This window comes from Bos javanicus, chromosome 3 (assembly GCF_032452875.1).
Source record: "Bos javanicus breed banteng chromosome 3, ARS-OSU_banteng_1.0, whole genome shotgun sequence".
NCBI lineage: Eukaryota > Metazoa > Chordata > Mammalia > Artiodactyla > Bovidae > Bos > Bos javanicus.
In genome coordinates, this window is record NC_083870.1 from 104,078,186 (window position 1) to 104,101,923 (window position 23,738).

The 23,738-nt window shown below is 41.0% G+C and overlaps 1 long non-coding RNA gene across 1 annotated transcript in view; it reads left to right on the top strand.

Moving 5' to 3' along the window:
- Window positions 1–18,176, top strand: part of LOC133244742 (uncharacterized) — a 41,987-nt gene extending 23,811 nt beyond the window's left edge. Inside the window, exon 4 of the long non-coding RNA XR_009735503.1 lies at window positions 17,366–18,176. This is a non-coding gene — a long non-coding RNA (uncharacterized LOC133244742). The remainder of the gene's footprint in view (window positions 1–17,365) is intronic.
- The last annotated feature ends 5,562 nt before the right edge of the window (window positions 18,177–23,738 follow it).

Consider the following 23,738-nt stretch of genomic DNA (forward strand, 5'->3'; position numbering starts at 1 on the left):
TGTTGGGACCTTGTGAACATTCTCTTTTGATTGCTTCAGCTCTGTGAAATAATAGCCTGATTAGATGGTTAGAGTAAATATTCTTACAATGTCTGGCTTCTAATGAGAATGTCTCTTGTGGGGAATCATTAGATATAAAGGTGGCTGCTGGTTTAACAGAATTACTTTGTTGGTTTTTTTTTTTTTTGACATCAGTGATTTTATTTTTTTTGTTGTTGTTGTTATCTTGCTTATTTAACTTCTTCTTTTTTTAAATTTTATTTTATTTTTAAACTTTACATAATTGTATTAGTTTTGCCAAATATCAAAATGAATCCACCACAGGCATACATGTGTTCCCCATCCTGAACCCTCCTCCCTCCTCCCTCCCCACACCATCCCTCTGGGTCGTCCCAGTGCACCAGCCCCAAGCATCCAGCATCATGCATCGAACCTGGACTGGCAACTCGTTTCTTACATGATATTCTACATGTTTCAATGTCACTCTCCCAAATCTTCCCACCCTCTCCCTCTCCCACAGAGTCCATAAGACTGTTCTATACATCAGTGTCTCTTTTGCTGTCTCGTACACCGGGTTATTGTTACCATCTTTCTAAATTCCATATATATGCGTTAGTATACTGTATTTATGTTTTTCCTTCTGGCTTACTTCACTCTGTATAATAGGCTCCAGTTTCATCCACCTCATTAGAACTGATTCAAATGTATTCTTTTTAATGGCTGAGTAATACTCCATTGTGTATATGTACCACAGCTTTCCTATCCATTCATCTGCTGATGGACATCTAGGTTGCTTCCATGTCCTGGCTATTACAAACAGTGCTGCGATGAACATTGGGGTACACATGTCTCTTTCCCTTCTGGTTTCCTCAGTGTGTATGCCCAGCAGTGGGATTGCTGGATCATAAGGCAGTTCTATTTCCAGTTTTTTAAGGAATCTCCACACTGTTCTCCATAGTGGCTGTACTAGTTTGCATTCCCACCAACAGTGTAAGAGGGTTCCCTTTTCTCCACACCCTCTACTTTGTCGTTTTTTAAAAGTATGTTTTCTAAAAGTCATCAGGAAACTGTGTCTCTTTGCCTGTATCATTTGAGATTGGTGTCCATTTATTTTAAATACTTTTACTTTCTCCTATTAGGAAAAGCTCCTGCCAGAGGTGAAATTTTTTAGCTTCCTTTGGGTTTCCTTGTAACACCAACTCTAAAATGCTAGTCCCATAGTCTCAGTGGAAGTGTCACAAAGTGTTTAAGAAAGTCATCAACAAACACCTGAATCAGGCACAAATTAGCTGAACTGAGCCAACTCCCATGAGGAAAAGAACCCACGCTGGTGGAAGACCAGAGGTGTGGCTACAAAGCCCACACGTGTTTTCCAGAAAGGTGTGTGATGGCTGTCACGGGGGCAGTGCAGATAGCACCGTGAAATAAGTTAGTCATGGGCTCAACGAATGTTCCTTTCAATCTAGGTGTGAGATACAACTAAATGTTTCCCATGATTTGTTTCATATATATATATGTGTATATATTTGGTCTGTTATCACATTTCAAGGGAAATATGTCCACTCAGTAAAGTTCTTTGTGGTCCCTATAGAGGTGGTGTACAAAGATGAGTGGTAACACTAATGTAATAATTATGTTGTGGCCATTCTGGATGTACCAAAATGTGGCCCAAAGTTTACCAAGACCTCCTGGCCTTTCTTAATCTACACTACTGATAGTTTACCATGAATGATGTTGGATTCATGATCTCCGAAAAAGAAGATTTAGCTTCAGGACCAGGGACCAGGCTTGATCACTCAAGAGCTTTTGTGTAGCAGAGTTTTATTAAAGTAAAAAATAGAGAAAGCTGCTGACATAGACATCAGAAGAGGGATGGAGAGTGCCCCCATCGCTAGTCTTAGAAAAGGGAGTTATATACTTTTTCAATTGGTTATTACAATAAATCAAAATAATGTCTCAAGGTTGTCAAGGTTTTATAAGACCCACTCCCACAATATACATTTTAAGATAATGGGATTAAAACTAACAATGGAAAGGTCTTACCAGACCCACTCCAATAATATACATTTGAAAAATGACAGGATTATTCAGAAGGTTCTCAAGAAGGAGAAACATGTCCTCAAGCAGGATACATTGTTGTTATATAGTCATTGGTACAGAATTTAAGGAAAAACATATCCTTGAGCAAGAGAGTTCCAGATAAACATTGATTTCTGCTTTACTGACTATGCCAAAGCCTTTGTCTGTGTGGATCACAACAAACTGTGGAAAATTCTGAAAGAGTTGGAAATACCAGACCACCTGACCTGCCTCCTGAGAAATCTGTATGCAGGTCAAGAAGCAACAGTTAGAACTGCACATGGAACAACAGACTGGTTCCAAATCGGGAAAGGAGTATATCAAGGCTGCATACTGTCACCCTGCTTATTTAACTTATATGCAGAGTACATCATGAGAAATGCTGGGTTGGAAGAAGCACAAGCTGGAATCAAGATCGCTGGGAGAAATCTTAATAACCTCAGATATGCAGATGACACCACACTTACAGCAGAAAACAAAGAACTAAAGAGCCTCTTGATGAAAGGATGAAAGTGAAAGAGGAGAGTGAAAAAGTTGGCTTAAAACTCAACGTTCAGAAAACTAAGATCATGGCATCTGGTCCCATCACTTCATGGCAAATAGATGGGGAAACAGTGGGAGACTATTTTTTTGGGCTCCAGAATCACAGCAGATGGTGACTGCAGCCATGAAATTAAAAGATGCTTGCTCCTTGGAAGGAAAGTTATGACCAACTTAGGCAGCATATTAGACAGTAGAGACACTACTTTGCCAACAAAGATCCATCTAGTCAAAGCTATGGTTTTTCCAGTGGTCATGTATGGATGTGAGATTTGGACTATAAAGAAAGTTGAGCACCGAAGAATTGATGCTTTTGAAGTGTGGTGTTGGAGAAGACTCTTGAGAGTCCCTTGGACTGCAAGCAGATCCAACCAGTCCATCTTAAAGGAAATCAGTCCTGAATACTCCGAAGGACTGATGCTGAAGCTGAAACTCCAGTACTTTGGCTACCTGATGTGAAGAACTGGCTCATTTGAGAAGACCCTTATGCTGGGAAAGACTGAAGGTGGGAGGAGAAGGGGACAACAGAGGATGAGATGGTTGGATGGCATCACCGACTCAATGGACATGAGTTTGAGTAAGCTCTGGGAGTTGGTGATGGACAGGGAAGCCTGGCGTATTGCAGTCCATAGCGTTGCAAAGAGTCAGACATGACTAACTGAACTGAACTGAACTTAGAGTTCAGAAGATGAGGGTTTTTTTTCTTGCAATCATCAGCTCTGGGCTTAAAGAAAAAAAGGTTTTATGTGACTAAGATTAAGGAATGTAGAGACAGAAAAAAAAAAAAAAAAGACGTTTGTCCTTCCCTCCTCCTTGAGAATTCCAGACCCCTATCTCCTCTTTGAGAACCCCAAATCCCTTTCTCCTCCTAAGGAACCCCAGACTTCTTATCAACCTGCCTAGAAATTGACTCTCTCATTCCCCCGTTTTCTTTTAGGAGAATTATGTTGCCAAGGGAAAAGGGCATTGTTTTCGTTCCATAACTATTTCCTGTTGTTGAGGGTCATTGTCCCTAAATTGTTGAGGCAACATATTCTCCTAACTCTCATATTGAGGGTCTCTGATCCAGGGGCCCCAAGTAATAGTTGGAGGAAGTTGTGGCACCTGTAGGGGCCTGGACAACCATTTGTAACTTAGAAGCTTTCAGAAAAAAATCCGGTTACACAGTTACAGATGTAAGGCAAAATAGTCATTAAACCAAGCTAAAACATAATCAAAATTAAAAGTTACATTATGTCCATAGTTACATCAGTCCATCTGAGAATTGTTAGATGTCATCAAGAAGAGGTGTCACATATGATTTTTGTTGGTGAAGGTAGTTGCAGAGCTGAAGAAAGCCCTTTCTTTGAAGTGGAGAAACCCACCATGGAAAGCCTTCAATCGATGAGGAGGTTGAAAAGCTGAAAGCTGAGGCACATAGTTAATTCTAAGGCTTCAGGATCTATGACAGTTGCTATTGCTAAGTCACTTCAGTCATGTCCGACTCTGTGTGATCCCACAGATGGCAGCCCACCAGGCTCCCCCGTCCCTGGGATTCTCCAGACAAGAACACTGGAGTGGGTTGCCATTTCCTTCTCCAATGCATGAAAGTGAAAAGTGAAAGTGAAGTCGCTCAGTCGTGTCCGACCCTCAGCGACCCCATGGACTGCAGCCTTCCATGCTCCTCCATCCATGGGATTTTCCAGGCAAGAGTACTGGAGTGGGGTGCCATTGCCTTCTCCATCTATGACAGTATCTGTGTACAAAAACAGTCTGTCATTGAGATAATCCCATATTGGGCAGGGGGGCAGTTCGAGCCCTCATTAAAGGTATGGGTAAAACTTTAAACCTATGGTCTTGTGTTTCCTGAGTTAGCTTACACAGATGCCTCATAATAATGTCATTAGACTTTACAGCTTTCCTGAAGATTTGGGTCTCCAGGAACAGTGTAAGTGATATTCTATTCCTAGAGCTTTTGAGACCCCTTGAGTTACAGCAGCTTTAAAGGTGGAGCATTTTTGCTCTGAGCTTTAGAGTTTAAGATCCCACTTACATCATGAGAAATCAGTACAGTAAGATTTTGCCCATTAGTAAACTTATGAGCTTTCAGTTCAGTTCAGTCGCTCAATCGTGTCCGACTCTTTTCAACCCCATGAATTGCAGCACACCAGGCCTCCCTGTCCATCACCAACTCCCGGAGTTCACCCAAACTCATGTCCATTGATTTGGTGATGCCATCCAGCCATCTCATCCTCTGTTGTCCCCTTCTCCTCCTGCCCCCAATCCCTCCCAGCATCAGAGTCTTTTCCAATGAGTCAACTCTTTGCATGAGGTGGCCAAAGTATTGGAGTTTCAGCTTTAGCATCAGTCCTTCCAATGAACACCCAGGACTGATATCCTTTAGAATGGACTAGTTGGATGTCCTTGCAGTCCATGGGACTCTCAAGAGTCTTCTCCAACACCACAGTTCAAAAGCATCAATTCTTCAGCGCTCAGCCTTCTTCACAGTCCAACTCTCACATCCATACCTGACCACTGGAAAAACCATAGCCTTGACTAGACAGAACTTTGTTGGCAAAGTAATGTCTCTGCTTTTCAATATGCTATCTAGGTTGGTCATAACTTTCCTTCCAAGGAGTAAGTGTCTTTTAATTTCATGGCTGAAATCACCTTCTGCAGTGATTTTGGAGCCCCCCAAAATAAAGTCTGGCACTGTTTCCACTGTTTCCCCATCTATTTCCCATGAAGTGGTGGGACCAGATGCCATGATCTTCGTTTTCTGAATGTTGAGCTTTAAGCCAACTGTTTCACTCTCCTCTTTCACTTTCATCAAGAGGCTTTTTAGTTCCTCTTCACTTTCTGCCATGAGGGTGGTGTCATCTGTATATCTGAGGTTATTGAGATTTCTCCCAGAAATCTTTTTTTTTTATATTTTATTTTATTTTTTAACTTTACAATTTTGTATTGGCTTTGCCGTATATCAACATGAATCCGCCAGAGTCTCCCAGCAATCTTGATTCCAGCTTGTGCTTCTTCCAGCCCAGAGTTTCTCAAGATGTACTCTGCATATAAGTTAGAGCTTTAGGTATTAGCAAAACAATAGTAGCAATTACCCTTAAAGAATGTGGTCAGAACCTTTTTTCAGTAACAAACAAACAAAGCTCTGATCCTGTAGTTTGAACACTCTTAAAAGCCTTTTAAGTCTCTGGGGAGCAAACCAACTTGTTGGTTTGGGCCTACTGAGTCTCAGTTATAAGTTTATATAAAGACCAGGCAAGTTCCCCATAACCCAGAATCCAAATTACAGTAACCTGTAATGCCCAAGAATCCTCTCAATTGTCTTATGTTTGGCTCATTTAGGAATTTCAGATGATAAAGTATAAGGATTAGATACTTATTATTTGTATATCTTGATGAAGTCTCCATTTATCATTTTACTTTTTTTACACCCAAAATAGGAATGTTGCAAGGACTATTACAGGAAATTAATAGCCCCTGTTCCTTTAAATTTTCAATGATGGGTTAAAAGGATTTTAACCCTTCCTTAACCTCAGACTTCAGTGGGTACTGCTTTTGATGTGGAAATAAGCGAGATTCATTGAGCTTGATAATGACAGGAACAGCATTTTGTGCTTGACTCACAGTTTTTCATCAGCCCACACTTTAGGATTTGCATTTTGTTCAGTTAATAGAGTGGGTTCCATATTTATGAAAACAAAGGCCTGGACCTTGTTCAATACATTGTTCCCCAGAAGGAGTGAGGGAGACTCTGGCACAATCAGAAACTCATGAGAAAACAGCGTAGAGTCTCAGTTGCAGCTTAAAAGGTGACTGAAATAACAGCATTTGGCTCATCCAGACAGCCCCATTACAGTAGTGGATCAGGAATAAAGTGGCCCAGGGACTTCAGTGAGCACAAAGAAAGTTGCGCCAGTGTCCAAAAGAAAATCACCTGATTAGCCCTCCACAGTTATTAATACCCAGGGTTCCTCAGGTGTAATTAGGATGGGAGCTTGTGTAGGGACCCCCAGGCACCTTCAGTCAGTCCTGATTGTCTTAAGAATCCACCCCCTGGGGCCTACACCTTGGAGGGCGGTGTCTTCTCTAGTATGGTCCTTTGCAGACTGGACAGGGAGCTGAGGGCAGCTTAGATGCCTGAGGGCAATCCCGCTTGAGATGCCCCTCCTTTCCTCAGTAATGACAAGTCCATCCCTTTTCACCTGGGTTCCTCTGAGCATTTTTCCTCAGGCTGTTTCAGAGTGGCTCTAACAGCCATTGCTGGGGCTTCAGTCTTTCGTCTGGTTCTTTCTTTGCTTTTTGTTTTCCTTCTTGTATTCTCTACCATAATATACCATCTAAGCCAGCTATAACAATTTTTCTAAAGACTGATTTGGTCCAAACACCTGTTTTTGTAACTTATGGCAGATATCTGGAGCCGACTGAGTGAGACATCTATCTTTTAAGATTATTTCTCCCTCTGAACTTTTGGAATCAATGTCAGTAAACTTGTGGAGAGCCTCCTGTAGTCTATCTAGGAATTTACCAGGAGTTTTTCTTCTCTCTGTTTTATGTCAGTCAACTTAGCAGAGTCTAAAGTCTCATCATGCATGCTCACTTGAGTCCTTCAAGAATACATCTGACAAACTGGCTGTTATGGGAACCGCTTGGCTCCCAGTAGGGAGGAGGGCTAATTCGTGTTCCCTCTTTCCCCTTGTCTCAGTTCAAGCCATTCATCTCCAAAAGTAGTAGCTTCCCCCAAAACTCAAGCTCTAGAGTTAGGAGTCAGTGTCTGTCCGAAGACATGCATTATATCTCTCCAAGTAAGGTCATAAAGTAAAGTCAACCCCATAAATGCTTCTATGTACTCTTTGAATCCTCTTGATAGTCTCGACTGCAATTGGTACTGTTTGAAATTCTACCAAGACTGAGGCAACCCCTCCAGGAGGGGTACCCTGATTCTCAGCCTGTTCATTTGGGAGCCCCGGATATGGGGCAAAGTAAGAGGACAGAAAGGAGCTGACGGTTTCACACCCAAATCTGCACCCTTAGGACACAAGTCTGGCATGTCTCACAGGGAGATAAAGACCAACACTTATGTCACTTCTACCCATTTCCCTTGTTTCCTACAGAACTGGTCTAATTGTAAAACAGTATTAATTGAGACCTTTCAACCGGCCAGCGTTTCTCGTCTTCCAAAGGATACTGTGGCCATTCGATATCACAGAAGAAGATCAGGTGTGTCTTTTAAAGTCTGGGGGATCAAACCTGTCCCAGCTTTTAAAAATACATTTTAAAGGAGTGGTTCTGGAACTGTTAGCTCCCATCTGTAAGATAGAAAAAAGCGGCATCCACAGCTGTGGCTTTTTTCCCACCGGAAACATCCCTTCCTGTTCTAGATGGGGGTGTACACTGACTCTCCACCAAAGCTTTCCTTCCCTGGTCAGACTAAGCCTGTCCCTTACTGATGCAAGCACCATACTTGTCCCTCCCAGTTCTACTGCCGAGGTGGGGTGGAGATGCACAAGGGGTAGACCTGATGGCATACCAGATTGATTTTCAGTTCCTTACCGCCAAGACTTTTGTTTGATTTGCCCTTTTCTCTGATGCCACCCAGAGTGTAAGAGAGTAGCTTTCTGGAAGGTCTACTAGGGGAAGCATCCATGTTCCGTGTGCCGATGCACATTCCCAAGTACAGTCCTGAACATAATAGAACCATAGAGTTACAAAGGGATGAACAAAAAAACCCAAGATGTCTCTTCTGAGTGTCACCACACCAGTATATGTGAGAGCAAAAGGGGTTGTGGAGGGTTGGCCTGCAAGGAAAAAGTGATTTCTGTCCTCAAGTTACTAGGACCAACCCTTCCAGTTCACAGATTCCACAAAAAGACCATCTAGGGAGTTGAGACACACGCTCTCTAGCCTTCTTTGGTCTGCTAAGAGCTAGTACTACCAAAAGAAGAAACCCATTTCATTTCCAGTCTGACCAGATCCTGAAATTCCCAATCTTTGTCCTCAAAAACCTCATGGTGACCAGCAATGCTTCTATCCACATAGATTGGAGGCACAGCCATGGCAAAGACTCACTTTCAGGTCTCTGGCCCCTGAGGCAGGCAGCCAAGAGAGCGACCTCTAACCTGAGAGACGTTCCTAAAGTCAGAGTTCTGTATCGCTCCCAAATGTACTCCTAGCAGGGCTAGGCCCTTTCATACATGGGGTCTAAGTAATACTACATACTAACAGCATGGATCACAAGTCCGTTGAAAGTCTATGATCCAACAGATTAGGGTAGTAGTTCTAATTCCCCATGCAATTATGAAACAGTCAAAGAGACCAGGAAAAGCTGACCAAGAAAGGAAAGTTCAGTCCACAGGCTTCGCCCACTTCTGGCCACTCCCCTCGCAACGATGTTGGATATCTCTTGGCACTGGCAGGTGGGTATAAACCCCCGACAAGGCTCCCCTTTTTGGGGCTGCCTTCAGTCATTATGAGGCACCATGAAGTCGCAGAGCAGGGTTCATCACTTGCTTCACGCAGGGTGTGTCATTCATTCATGCAAGCACACGGTAGAGTTAGTAGGTTTAGTTCAGTTCAGTTGCTCAGTCGTGTCCGACTCTTTGCAACCCCATGAGCCACAACACACCAGGCCTCTCTGTCCATCACCAACTCCCGGAGTCCACCCAAACCCATGTCCATCAAGTTGGTGATGCCATCCAACCATCTCACCCTCTGTCGTCCCTTTCTCTTCCTGCCCTCAATCTTTCCCAGCATCAGGGTCTTTTCAAATGAGTCAGCTCTTCTCATCAGGTGGCCAAAGTATTGGAGTTTCAGCTTCAACATCAGTCCCTCCAATGAACACCCAGGACTGATCTCCTTAAGGATCGACTGGTTGGATCTCCTTGCAGTCCAAGGAACTCTCAAGAGTCTTCTCCAACACGACAGTTCAAAAGTATCAATTCTTGGGTGCTCAGCCGTCTTTATAGTCCAACTCTCATATCAACATGACCACTGGAAAAACCATAGCCTTGACTAGATGGACCTTTGTTGGCAAAGTAATGTCTCTGCTTTTGAATATGCTGTTTAGATTGGTCATAACTTTTCTTCCAAGGAGTAAGCGTCTTAATGTCATGGCTGCAGTCACCATCTGCAGTGATTCTGGAGCCCCCCACCCCCCACCAAAATAAGTCTGACACTATTTCCACTGATTCCCCATCTATTTGTCATGAAGTGATGGGACTGGATGCTATGATCTTAGTTTTCTGATTGTTGGGTTTTAAGCCAACTTTTTCACTCTCCTCTTTCACTTTCATCAAGAGGCTCTTTAGTTCTTCTTCACTTTCTGCCATAAGGGTGGTGTCATCTGCGTATCTGAAGTTATTGATATTTCTCCTGGAAATCTTGATTCCAGCTTGTGCTTCTTCCAGCCCAGCATTTCTCATGATGTACTCTGCATATACATTAAATAAGCAGGGTGACAGTATGCAGCCTTGACATACTCCTTTCCTGATTTGGAACCAGTCTGTTGTTCCATGTCCAGTTCTAACTGTTGCTTCTTGACCTACATACAGATTTCTCAGGAGCAGGAGGCAGGTCAGGTGGTCTGGTATTCCCATCTCTTTCAGAATTTTCCACAGTTTATTGTGATCCACATAGTCAAAGGCTTTGGCATAGTCAATAAAGCAGAAGATGTTTTTCTGGAACTCTCTCGCTTTTTCAGTGATCCAATGGATATTAGCAGTTTGATCTCTGATTCCTCTGCCTTTTCTAAAACCAGCTTGAATATCTGGAAGTTCACAGTTCACGTACTGTTGAAGCCTGGCTTGGAGAATTTTGAGCATTACTTTACTAGCGTGTGAGATGAGTGCAATTGTGTGGTAGTTTGAACATTTTTTGGCATTGCCCTTCTTTGGGATTGGAATGAAAACTGACCTTTTCCAGTCCTGTGGCCATTGCTGAGTTTTCCAAGTTTGCTGGCATATTGAGTGCAACACTTTCACAGCATCATCTTTCAGGATTTGAAATGGCTCAACTGGAATCCCATCATCTCCACTAGCTTTGTTCGTAGTGATGCTTTCTAAGGCCCATTTGACTTTGCATTCCAGGATGTCTGACTGTAGGTGAGTGATCACACCCTTATGGTTATCTGGGTCGTGAAGATCTTTTTTGGATAGTTCTTCTGTGTATTCTTGTAACTTCTTCTTAATATCTTCTGCTTCTATTAGGTCCATACCATTTCTGTCCTTTATTGTGTCCATCTTTGCATGAAATATTCCCTGGGTATCTCTAATTTTCTTGAAGAGATCTCTAGTCTTTCCCTTTCTATTGTTTTAGGGAAGTCCCTGGAAGGGACATTTGAAATTGAGAGGAAGTAGTGCTCCACCCAGCCTCCTTTCCCTGCTAACAAAGGCAACAACTTTTTCCCAGGCATGTAGGGAGGCCTAAAGTTTCAGCAGTAAAATGACACATTTCCCCTCATTCTAATCCACCCCTGGAGCAAAACAAATTAAGCACTCATAATACCCAGCAGAAAACTGTTCATTTTGGATTCACTGAACAAAGAAGGAAATAGTGTATCCATCCTGCTTTCTTGTAGCACTGCATCCAGGGGCCTTTCCTCCTTTGGGATATCTGTGGCTAGCACAGGGTATGGGGATGGTAACTCTTAAAGAACAAGTGTTTGGTAGCCTCTGAATTCTTATCCAGAGATTCTTGGGTAGGGGGGTGGTTTATTTTAGGGAAAAACCAAAGAACAGAGTGGGACCATCCAAGAGTATGGGATTCACATGCCAGGTGACACAAAAGAACTTGCTTATCTTTGGTCCATTCTCCTCATGGATACTACATCGGAAACTAGAATTCATTTTTTTTCTTGTTTTTTTTTTTTTTTTTTTTTTAAATAAGCTTTCCATTTTATAGTATTAAATTTATAGAAAATTTTAGATGGTTTGCAATGGTAGTAAATAGAATTCCCATATATTCCAAACTCAGTTTCCCCTATTAGTAATATCTTATGTTAGTGTGGTACACTTATTATAATTAACTAAACAATGCTGCTAAGTCACTTCAGTCGTGTCCGACTGTGCGACCCCATAGACGGCAGCCCACCAGGCTCCCCCGTCCCTGGGATTCTCCAGGCAAGAACACTGGAGTGGGTTGCCATTTCCTTCTCCAATGCGTGAAACTGAAAAGTGAAAGTGAAGTCGCTCAGTGTTGTCCGACTCTTAGCGACCCCATGGACAGCTGCCTACCAGGCTCCTCCATTCATGGTATTTTTCAGGCAAGAGTACTGGAGTGGGGTGCCATTTCCTTCTCCGAACTAAACAATAATGATACATTATTATTAACTAAAGTCTACATGGACTTCCTTGGAAACTCAGCAGTAAAGTAAATGCCTGAAATGCAGGAGACTTGCATGAGATACGGGTTTGATCCCTGGGTCTGGAAGATCCTTGAAGTAGGAAATGGCAACCCACTTCAGTATTCTTGCTTGGGAAAGCCTATGGATAGAAGAGCCTGGCAGGCTACAGTCCACGGGGTTGCAAAAGAGGCAGACAGAAATGAGTGACTAAACAACAACAATACCTTATTCAAACTTGTTTTGCTTTTTTCCTTTTAGTTTTATTGAGAAATAGTTGACGTATGTCATTGTATTAGGTTTAAGTTGTACAGCACGATAGTTTGATTTACATGTATTGTGAAGTGATTACCACATATTAGTTAACGTCCGTCATCTCATATAGATATGATAAAAACAAAGAAGAAAATTCTCCTTATGATGAGAACTCTTAGGCTCTACTCTCTTAACAGCATATCTATATATCATATAGCAGTATTAACTATAGTCATCATGTTGTACATTACATCCCTAACATTTATTTATCTTATGACTAGAAGTTTGTACCTTTTTACCACTTTTCCTCTAAGTCTCCATCTCTTTGATCCCTCCCCTGGTAATCACAAATCTGTTTTCTTTTTCTGTGAATTTGGTGTTTTGTTTATTTTGATCTTTTAGATTCCACATATAAATGAGATTACACAGTTTTGGTCTTTCTTTGTCTTCTTTATTTCACTGAGCATAATGCCTTCAAGATCCATCCATGTTGTCACAAATAGTAGGATTTCCTTGTTTTTTATGTCTTAATAGTATTCCATTGTGTATATATATCACAGTTTATATATTCACCCATTGAATGGACTCTTGGGTTGTTTTTGTGTCTTGGCAACTGTACATAATGCTGCAATGAACATTGGGGGCTGATATCTTTTTGAGTCAATGTCTTCATTTCCTTTGGAAATATTCCCAGAAGTGGAATTGCTAGATCATTTGGTAGTTTTATTTTTAACTTTTTGAGGAAACTCCATACTGTTTATCGTAGTGTTTGCAGCAATTTACATTCCTACCAATAGTGAACAAGAGTTCCTTTTTCTCCACATGCATGCCAGCATTTATTATTTCTTGCCTTTTTGATGATGGCCATTCTAACAGGTATGAGGCGATCAGATTTGCTTGTTGTTGCTGTTCAGTTGCTAAGTTATATCTGATTCTTTGCCACCCCGTGGACTATAGCACACCATGCTCCACTATCTCCCTGAGTTTGCTAAAATTCACGTCCATTGAGTTGGTGATGCTAGCTAACCATCTCGTTGTCTGCCGGCCCCTTCTCCTTTTGCCTTCAGTCTTTCCCAGCATCAAGGTCTTTTGCAGTGAGTCAGCTGTGTGCATCAGGTGGTCAAAGTATTCGAGCCTCAGCTTCATCACCAGTCCTTCCAATTTAGTTTTTACCAAATGCCCTTTTTCTGTTCCAGGATTCCATCCAGGATACCTCATTACATTTACTTGTTATAGTTTCTTAGGCTCCTCTTGGCTGCGCCACTTGCTCAGAACTTACCTTGTTTTTGGTGACCTGGACAGTTTTGAGGAGAATTGGTCAAGTATTTTATGGGATGTCTCTCAACTTCTTTGTCTGGTGTTTTTCTCATAATTAGACAGGGATTATGGCCTTTGGGGATGAAGACCAGAGAAGTAAGTTACCATTTTTTGTCACATCATTTCAAGAGTACCTACCATTAACACAACTTATCACTACTAATGTTAACCTTGATCACTTGACTGAGGTAATATTTGCTAGGTTTTTCCACTGTAAAATTATTCTTCCCCTCCCCGCCGCTTTCCATGTTTTTCTGTTTAGGAAGTTACTGTGTGCAGCTTGCATGTAAGGAATGGGAAGTTATGCTCCACCTCCTTGAGGGCAGAATATCTACATAAAGTATTTGGGATATTTTTGCCCAGGAGATGTCTCGTCTCTCTCACTTACTTATTTTTACAGTCACTTATTTATATCACCCAGTGACTTTTGCTTATATGTATCTTTAAAAACTTTATTTATTTTAATTGGAGGATAATTACAATATTGTGATGGCCTCTGCCATACATCTCCAGGAATCGGCCATAGGTGTACATGTGTCCCCTTACATGTGCTTTTTCACCTGGCTGCATGCTTAGAATTTAGAAGGAGGAAACTCAAATTGGATTCTAATGGATATTTGTTTTATATGTTGGTTATACTGATTTGATTATTTTGTTGTTTGCATTGTTCCAACTCCGACCCTGAGGATCTTTTTCAGTTGGTTCCCAATGGTCTCTTTGACATAGCCCCATCTTTGTCTTATTGTGCTTTTCTGTTTTATTTTGTTTGTTTGCATTTTAGCACCTCCTTACTTTCTGGCACTACAAGATGCTGCAGTCACACCTTGTGTATCCTCTTCCAATCCTAGAACGAGTCATTTTCCCAAAGAGCTAGAGATCATTCTTGATTTGCACATTTGCATCTACAACAAACTCATTAGCAAGTGGTGAGAGAGATTTGGAGCAGAAGGGGTAGGACCCTATTTCTTACTGATTTAACTGTTTTACCTTGCTTAATCCCCTGCCAAAGTTTGAAGCCTGTATTTGCTTCCTAGTGTTGCTGTAACATGTTATTTCTTATGGCTGCTGTTGGAGAAGGCAATGGCACCCTACTCCAGTACTCTTGCCTGGAAAATCCCATGGAAGGAGGAACCTGGCGCACTGCAGTCCATGGGGTCGCTAAGAGTCAGACGTGACTGAAGTGACTTAGCAGCAGCAGCAGCAGCATGGCTGGTGTAACAGATTACATGTTGGCAGGGGTGTATTTATTCTGAAGGTTCTAGGGGAGAATCAGTTCTTTGCCTTTTTAAACTTTTCATGGGTATCTGCATTCCTTAGCTCATGGCCCACTTCGAAATGACATCTTGCTGCTGCTGCTGCTGCTGCTGCTGCTAAGTTGCTTCAGTCGTGTCTGACTCTGTGCGACCCCATGGACGGCAGCCCACCAGGCTCCCCCATCCCTGGGATGCTCCAGGCAAGAACACTGGAGTGGGTTGCCATTTCCTTCTCCAATGCATGAAAGTGAAAAGTGAAAGTGAAGTCGTTCAGTCGTGCCTGACTCTTCGCGACCCCATGGACTGCAGCCTACCAGGCTCCTCCGTCCATGGGATTTTCCAGGCAAGAGTATTGGAGTGGGGTGCCATTGCCTTCTCCAGCATCTCACTAACCTCTGCTTAATCGCTAGCCAGTCTCCTCTTTCTCTCTCTTCAGCCTTCTTCTTCCATCTTTTAAGGACCCTTGTTGTAACACTGATCCCACCTAGATTATCTAGAATAATATTCCTATTTTAAAGTCTTTAAAGTTCCTTCTGCCATATAAGGTAACATATTCACAGGTTCTGGGGATTAAAACATGAACATCTTTGGAGGGTCTTTATTCTGTCTATCACAGAATCCTAAAACCAAAAAGTGACATTTGCTGATGAATCACAGTTTTAGCTGTTTCCTTTATACCATGCAAGATATTCCAAATCTAAACATTTTCAACAGTTTCAATCATTTCTCCTTTTCCCCCAAAGAGCTAATAATGTTGTTAATATTATTTAATAAACTTTCCTAAAAACTTATGTCACTTTTTGGTGTTTTGCCCAAAAGAGTAGCACAGTTTTCCTCACTAATTCCAGTGCTGTTTTCCCCAGTAGAAATTTAGAACACGTGGGTTAAGTAGTTTATGTGAGTGACTTCCTACTCTGACCAAATGATCTCTCAACAAGAAAAGCTAAAGCCTTTATCCAAGTACACAGGGTCATTACACATGATGAAATACATTCATCTGGGGGTTTCCCAGGAGGTGCAGCGATAAAGAATCCTCCTCCCAATGTAGGAGACACAAGAGACTCAGGTTTGATCTCTGGGTCAGGAGGAGGAAATGGCAACCCATTCTAGTATTCTTGCTTGGTAAATGCCATAGACAGAGGAGCCTAGTGGGCTACGGTCCAGGGGGTTGCAAAGAATCAGACATGACTGAGCAAACACGCACACTCATGTGCACACTGTATACATGTTACACGTGATGATAGGGTCATGAAGTCTCTCAAAGCCTATTTATTCCTTCTGCATCTTTTCCATACTGCAAGTATAAGCCACATCAGTCAATTACATAGATCAGAGAATTTCCAACTACATGTCCTATAAGATGGACCCAATATATTAGACTTAACGTTAAATAATTGTGGAGTTTTTCCCATGGAAAAAAAGTTATAGTAATGAATAGAATGTTATACATTTAAGTGTTTTTCATTAATTTTCCTTAACACTGGTACCTCCTACTGTTTGTCTGTTGGCACATGCTAGCTGACAACAAAAGAAATGAACAAGAAGCCAAGTAATATTACTAGAAAAGTTCAGAGATAAGAGATAACAAATCATGTCTAGATCGATAGCATATAATGCTTTTCTATAATTTTATGTTGCATACATAGAAATATTTTGCTAGTCAAAATGCTTTCGTATGTACAGAACTCTGTATGCAAAGGATAAATATCTTTCCCTAAATAGGATGGAGCCGTCTACTATTTCTTCATTGTACTGAAGAGTCTTTACAAAAAGAAGCCATTTCTGTCTTGTAAAAGACTAATATAATTTTGGAGAGGCAAGAATATGGGCTTTGGAGCTAGGTCAATATGAGTATGAACATCTTACCAGCTGCGTGACTTCAAATATATTGCTTAACTAAACAATTTGAATTAGGAATTACGTTAGGTTATTTGCAGAAGATCACAGTTAAAGCAACTTAAATATGAAAGCATCTTATTTCTTCCTCAAAATAGAGAAGTGAAGAGGTAGGCAGTTTGGGACTGGTGTAGTTTCTCTTCGATTATGAAGTTTCTAGGTTCTTCCTTTTGCATCCCCCACCATCTTTAGTATGCAGCTTCCATATTCCAGGTCACTCCTGGTCTGCTGTGGCCTCTGATGCTCTAGCCACCTCATCTGCTTTCCAAGCAGCAGGAAGGATAAAGAGCAGACAAAATGTTTCAGGAAGCCCTGCCCAATGACTTCTGCCTCTGTCTATCTGGCTGCTCCTCTCTGCAAGGGCAATGGAAAACAGTTTTTTAACTGGACAGACTGCTCAGAATTTGGAAAGAGAGAATCACATTGGGTTCTGTGGCAGAGATGCCTAAACAACCCCTAACACCCAAGATTTCCTTCTTCTTTTAGTAATAGAATCACCACCTTACCTACCCACCACTGGTTTTACCTGGCTAGTGGCTACTAAGTAGAGGCTGTATTTTTCAGCCTCTCTTGCAGTTAGTTGTAGCCATGTGACCATGACCTTTCTGGACCATGTGAACTGAAGTGTCTATCTGCAATTTCCTGAGAAAAGGAACTGCCTGTCCTTCAACTTCCCTCTTCCTCCTTCCCACAGGCTTGGACATGCCTGGGTAGCGGTGAGCCAGCTTTTACGATACAGCTGAGGATAACACTCTTGACAGTGATCAAGTAGCAGGAAAGTACTGGGTTCCTGGATAACTGTGTGAGGCAGAGCCACCTGCTATCCTGGACCTTTGGTGTATCTATGTTGTGTTTTATGAGAGAGAAATAAGCCTCCACTTTGTTCAAGTCACAGTATTTTGGTATTTCTTTGTTATAGCAACTTAGCCTATATCCTATTGTGCCTCAATTTATTTTTCTGTAACATACCAATAGCATTATGTTCTCCAATGAGTTATTGTGAGGAAAGAAATATAAGTAAGACACCTGGGCTGTGGTTATTATATGTGGTCGGTATTGACAAGTTTCACAAGAGAGTTCTGAAGAGGTGTCTAAAGAACTTGGGAGGATATAGTACCAGTGTAATGGAGGCCCATTACATGTGATTGGATCTTGATTTAGCAACAAAAGCATAAGAACAATAAATGCCTTGAATTTAAACGTGAGCAAGCTAGTTAAAACGTTTAGAAATACTACCTGAGGAAGATTTGGGAGAATGGCATTGAAATATGTAAAATATCATGTATGAAACGAGATGCCAGTCCAGGTTCAATGCACGATACTGGATGCTTGGGGCTGGTGCACTGGAACGACCTGGAGGGATGGTATGGGGAGGGAGGAGGGAGGAGGGCTCAGGAGGGGGAGCACATGTATACCTGTGATGGATTCATTTTGATGTTTGGCAAAACTAATACAATTACGTAAAGTTTAAAAATAAAATAAAATTAAAAAAAAAAAAAAAGAAATACTACCTGAAACATTTTCCCTTCCTAACAATTTGGATTGTTTCCCTGCCTGAGGCTGACATGAGGGAGGGACAGAATGCTTGGAGGATGAATCAGTGGTAGATACCAGACAGATGCTCCAAAAGAGAAGGTGGAAACAGCCTTCCCTTGGCAGGCTTCAGAAGTGGGATCCAGGAAGGAGCCTCAGGACAGTGTGGGTTTCTTCCTTTGCTCTTATGAGGGGGGAAAAACAGTCAGCAGGAAGTGTGAATTCTGCATTGACAAAAATTTAATTTAAATTCAGTTGGGATGATCCCGTGGAGAAGCTAATGGCTACCCGCTCCAGTAATCGTGCCTGAATTCCATGCACAGGGAAGCCTGGAGGGCTACAGCCCATTGGGTTACAAAGCATCGGCCGTGACTTTTACAAAGTCAGAGAGCGACTTTCACAAAGACATAAACACGTTGTTTTCTCTGCTATTAGCAGCAGTAGAGGCTTGAGTCTAAGATAGAATTAGTTGTGAAAAATAACTGGGGTCACAAAGAGTCTGACACAACTCAGCAACTGAACAACAACAATGAACATTATATTCCTTTGCACACCTGAGTCATGGCATGTAAATTTCTATCCTGCTAGATGACACAAGGTTAATACAAAAAAAAAAAAAACCCACTATTATAGGTCAATTTCATTTATGAATATGGATTCCATAATCTTGTAACATTGGCAAATTTAATCCTTTAAGATAGTTTAAAAAAATACATCACATCCAACAAATGCAAATGTGAAAAGATTTTAAATTAGAAGTTTCAGCCAGAAACCCTGAGGCAGTAGATATTAAATAACATGGTTGTCAGTAGACTATATGGTAAGAATTTCAGAGTAGAGTAAAAAACCAGTTTCATAGTTTCCAACTCCTTCACCCTCAGGGTGTAAAGGCTGTTGGTGCAGGACTTTTAAAGAGGACTTTTCTGGACAGAGCTATGCTATTTCTCTCCTCCCCTCTCTCAGTGAGTAGGGGTAGGGCGTTCATTCTTGTTCTCAAGTCATGAGAGAGCTATTTCAGGGGGACCATCTGGATACCTTGGTGTAACTCCTCCAGGTAGTAGACCAGTCTCTGACTCATGCCTGGAACATGTAAGAGGCAGAGATGGCCGGGCTAGGTGATGCTGTCACAAAGTTGAAGGGGTAATGAATCAAGTGGGCTGCATGGAGGGAGAACTGGTTTAAATCCTTTTAAATCCTGCCCAAGAGAACTGTCTGAAGGAGCCAGGGGACCCCCCCAGAAAGACCCAGTGTAGCGTGGGCCACCAAAAAACAAATGCTGAGGTGGGGAGCAGCCAATGGAAGGGAAATCATGTCACCTGCATTGTGGTAGGAACAACAGAAATGTTCCCTCTGGGGGCCTTTGCAGAATCCTCAAAGCTACTTCAGGAGAGAAAGAGTCATCTTTGAATATCTGCCAATCCCAGAGAGCTTGAAACTGTTTAACTATTTAAATACTATTTATTTGGTTTCTCTCCCAAACCTGAGAGCCAGCTGGAAGAGAAGGAAATAGATACTCTAGGCAGAAAATGAGAATATAACCATGTCCCTACCTCCTTCCATTCCTGCTGTAAATGTTCATGCAGAAGGTCCAAGTTAGGGAAGGAAAGGAGTTTTTACTTTAAGGAAAGCTTGACAATTTGATCAGTATTTAGAATTGGGCATTCTAATGCCTGGACAGGGGATCTTCTCTGGTGGTTCAGACGGTAAAGCGTCTACGACAGAGACTCTCATGACCATGAGAACTTCTATTATCTAAGAGTCATGTGTATGCCCAAGATTTATTGGAACGGAGTGGAAAAATTCCCCAGTGAATAAGATTTAAAGGCACATTGTGAATCAGATCCAAAAAGCATAAACTTTGTAAAAAATTGGTAAATTAAATTCATGAGAATTTGAAATTTGGGGAATGTATCTACACAACAGAATGCTATTCAGCAAAAAAGCGTGTGAGCTACTAGCGACTAAATAACAGGTACAGAAATATGAGTGAATCATAAAAACAATACGCTCAGGGAAAACAGCCAGACACAAAAGCATATGTACTATATGATTTCATTACATAAAATTCTAGAAAAGGGAATATCAAACTACAGTGACAGGAACCAGATCAGTGATTGCTTGGGGGCTACAATGTTCATCATAGCACTATTCATAATCACCCCAAAATAGAGACAACCCAAATGTCCATCAGCTGATGCATGCATAAATAAAATGTGGTATAGCCATACAGTGGCATGTTATTTGATAATAAAAAGGAATAAGACACAGATACATGCTACAACCTAGATAATCACTGAAACATCACGCTAAGTGGAAGGAGCCAATTACATGGACCACATGTGTGACGCCACTTACATGAATTGTCCAGAACAGGCAAATCTGTAGTGACAGAAAGTAGAATCATGGTTGTCTCAGGCTGCAGGAAGAGTTGGGGTAAAAAGGGTTACAAGGTTTCTTTTGGGGGTGATAAAAATGTTCCAAAATTTATTTTAGTGATGATTGTGCTACTCTGTGAATATACTAAAAAAACATTGAATTGTACTTTTTAAATGTGAAATGTCTCTCAATAAAGATGTGGATTATCTCTCAACAAAGTTAATACCCCAAAAATGTTGGAGATGATTGGAAATCCTTTTATAGAAGAGTCAAGTTGAATTCTTACCAATACCACTAAAAATATATATTTCTAATAAATTAAAAACCTAAATATAAAAAAATGCTAAAAGGGACTTCCCTGGTGATCCAGTGGTTAAGATTCTGCACTTCCAATGCAGGGTGTACAGGTTCGATTCCTGGTCTGGGAACTAAGATCCCATATGCCATAAGGTGCCACCAAAAAAAAAAAAAAAAAAAGAATGCTATTTTTTTAAGTCATGAATTTATTAGGAAAAAAAATTGTAGAAAAATGTTAATGGCCTTAGGAGTAAGGAACATCTTACAGAAGATTCAAAGAGAAAAAGTGTATAAAAGTGATGCATTTGACTATATAAGTAATAAAAACTTTAAAACAATAAATACCTTTATGACATCTAAAGCTTAAGGTATATAATAGACCAAGAGAAAATAGTTTTAAGTATCTGAGAATTAAGATTAATAATGCATAAAAAACTGCTATGATTAATTTAAAAAGGTAAAGAAAATAGGATACCAACAATTTACAAATGGGAAAACACAAGTGCTAATATACATACTAAAATATACATTTGAGCAACTCTCCTAGGAATCAGAGAAATTACATTTAAAATAAAAAATTCTGGGACTTTCTTGGTGGCCCAATGGTTAGGACGCTGCCCTCTCTCTGCCAAATGTCCAGGTTCAGTTGCTGGTTGGGAACTAAAATCCTATAAGCTACATGGCATGGCCAAAAAGTAAATAAATAAAAATTTCACCCATCAGATTCTTGAGAAATTTAAAAGATTATTAAAACTGTTAAGAAGAATATGAAAAACTTTCACAGAGGTCACAGGTAATTTTCAAAAAGACTGCAAGTAGAAATATAAATTGGTGCAGCTTCTTTGGAAGGCAAACTGGCAGCACAGACTGAAATTTTAAATGTGTGTATTCTGTGATTTAGGAAATCCCCCTCTGGGCTTCTCTGGTGGCTCAGATGGTAAAGAATCCACCTGCAATGCAGGAGACCTGGGTTTGATCCCTGGGTTGGGAAGATCCCCTGGAGGAGAGCATGGCAACCCGCTCCAGTATTCTTGCCTGGAGAATCCCCATGGACAGAGAAGCCTTGTCGGCTGCAGTCCATAGTGTCACAAAGAGTCAGACACGACTGAGTGACTAAGCACACACACACACCTCTAGGCATCTACCAGAGTAAAGCATTTACCCAAGTGCACAAAATGCTTGTATAAAGGAGTTTACTGTAGCATTGCCTTCATAAGACAAACTGGGAACAATCTGAAGTCTATTAGAGGTAGACTGGCTATGCAAAATTTAAAAGAAAAGGTTGATTTCTATCTACAGAGAATGACCTCCAGGATTTATAACTGGGTGACAAAACAAAGCTAGGGAACAATGTTTGCTATGATGAAAGTGAAAGTGAAAGTCAACCAGTCCTGTCCAACTCTTTCGGACCTCATGGACTGTAGCCCACCAGGCTCCTCTGTCCATGGAATTCTTCAGGCTAGAATACTGGAGTGGATAGCCTTTCCCTTCTCCAGGGGATCTTCCTAACCCAAGGATTGAACCTGGGTCTCCCACATTGTAGGCAATTCTTTACCAACTGAGCTACCAGAACTACCAGGTTTAGTAAAAGTAAACTCACATAAAACAATGTTATCTGCAGGTTTATCTTATTTAAAACATTAGAGAAAGTCTGATACTATTGAACTGAAAATAATAGCGAATGGTTGCTTAAATTAACATGATATTGAATGTTTTCTAGTAAAGAAATTGCTCTAAGCCCTTTGTAACATTTAACACATTCAAGCTTACAACAACTCTATAAGGTGAAGTGAGGTTAAATAACTTGGCCAGAGTCATGAATAAGTTGCAAAATCCAGATTCAAACTTGGACACTCTAGCTCCAAGAGTTATCAATCTTAACTTTGGTTATGTGTGGGAAGCGGGACTGGGACTGGGGTATGGTTGAAAGCAGCCATGGCCTAATTTGTAATGTCTTTATTTTGTACTAAGTATAAAAACACATAAAGGAAAGCTAAACAATGAATTCAGGATGATTGTTACAGATGGGGAGAGTGAAATAGAAATAAAATCAATGTGGAGTGTGCAGAAGGTGCATGAACTTTTTGTATCAATAAAAATTCATTTAAAAAGAAATATGACAATTTACCAATGATTAAGCAGATTAGAGAGAGAACTCTGATCCCACTTAATTCATTATTCTTAGAAAAGACATAAGCGTTAACTTATCAGAATGCTTTGAAAACTGGAGATGACTACTTTCTGACACAACAATGAATAAAATGCTCTTAATTTGCAAACTGTAGTATGTTAAAGTTGAGATTCAGACAAAATTTAAGCACCTCTTTCTTAAGTATTATCATAAACTATCTTTCCAACCTTTCCCTCCCCTCCTCCTACAAATGATAGGAGAAATCCATGCTCCATTTCCTGTCCATGTTTTGCTGAGTTCCCATTTTATCCTCTGCTCAAGATGTTTGCACCCCACTTCTTTGGTTCACTTAGTCCTTCAGGAACCATCTGCACCTAATCAATACGCAGCATGCAGGCCTTTAACATGTGTTAACAGATTTGGGAAAGATTGAAGACAAGAGGAGAAGTGGACAACAGAGGATGAGATGATTGGATGGCATCACCAATTCAACGCACATGAGTTTGAGCAAGCTCTGGGACATGGTGAAGGACAGGGAAGCCTGGCATTCTGCAGTCCATGGGGTCTCAAAGAATCGGACGTGACTGAGCAACTGAACAACAGCAACAAATAAATCTGGAATGACTGCAGTAGAAATCTCTCTCTTTTTTTTCCTTTGCAGTAGAAATCTTATCCAACAGGAATCAGGACTGGAAATGGAACAATTCAGTTAAAGTCAGAAATCACAAAA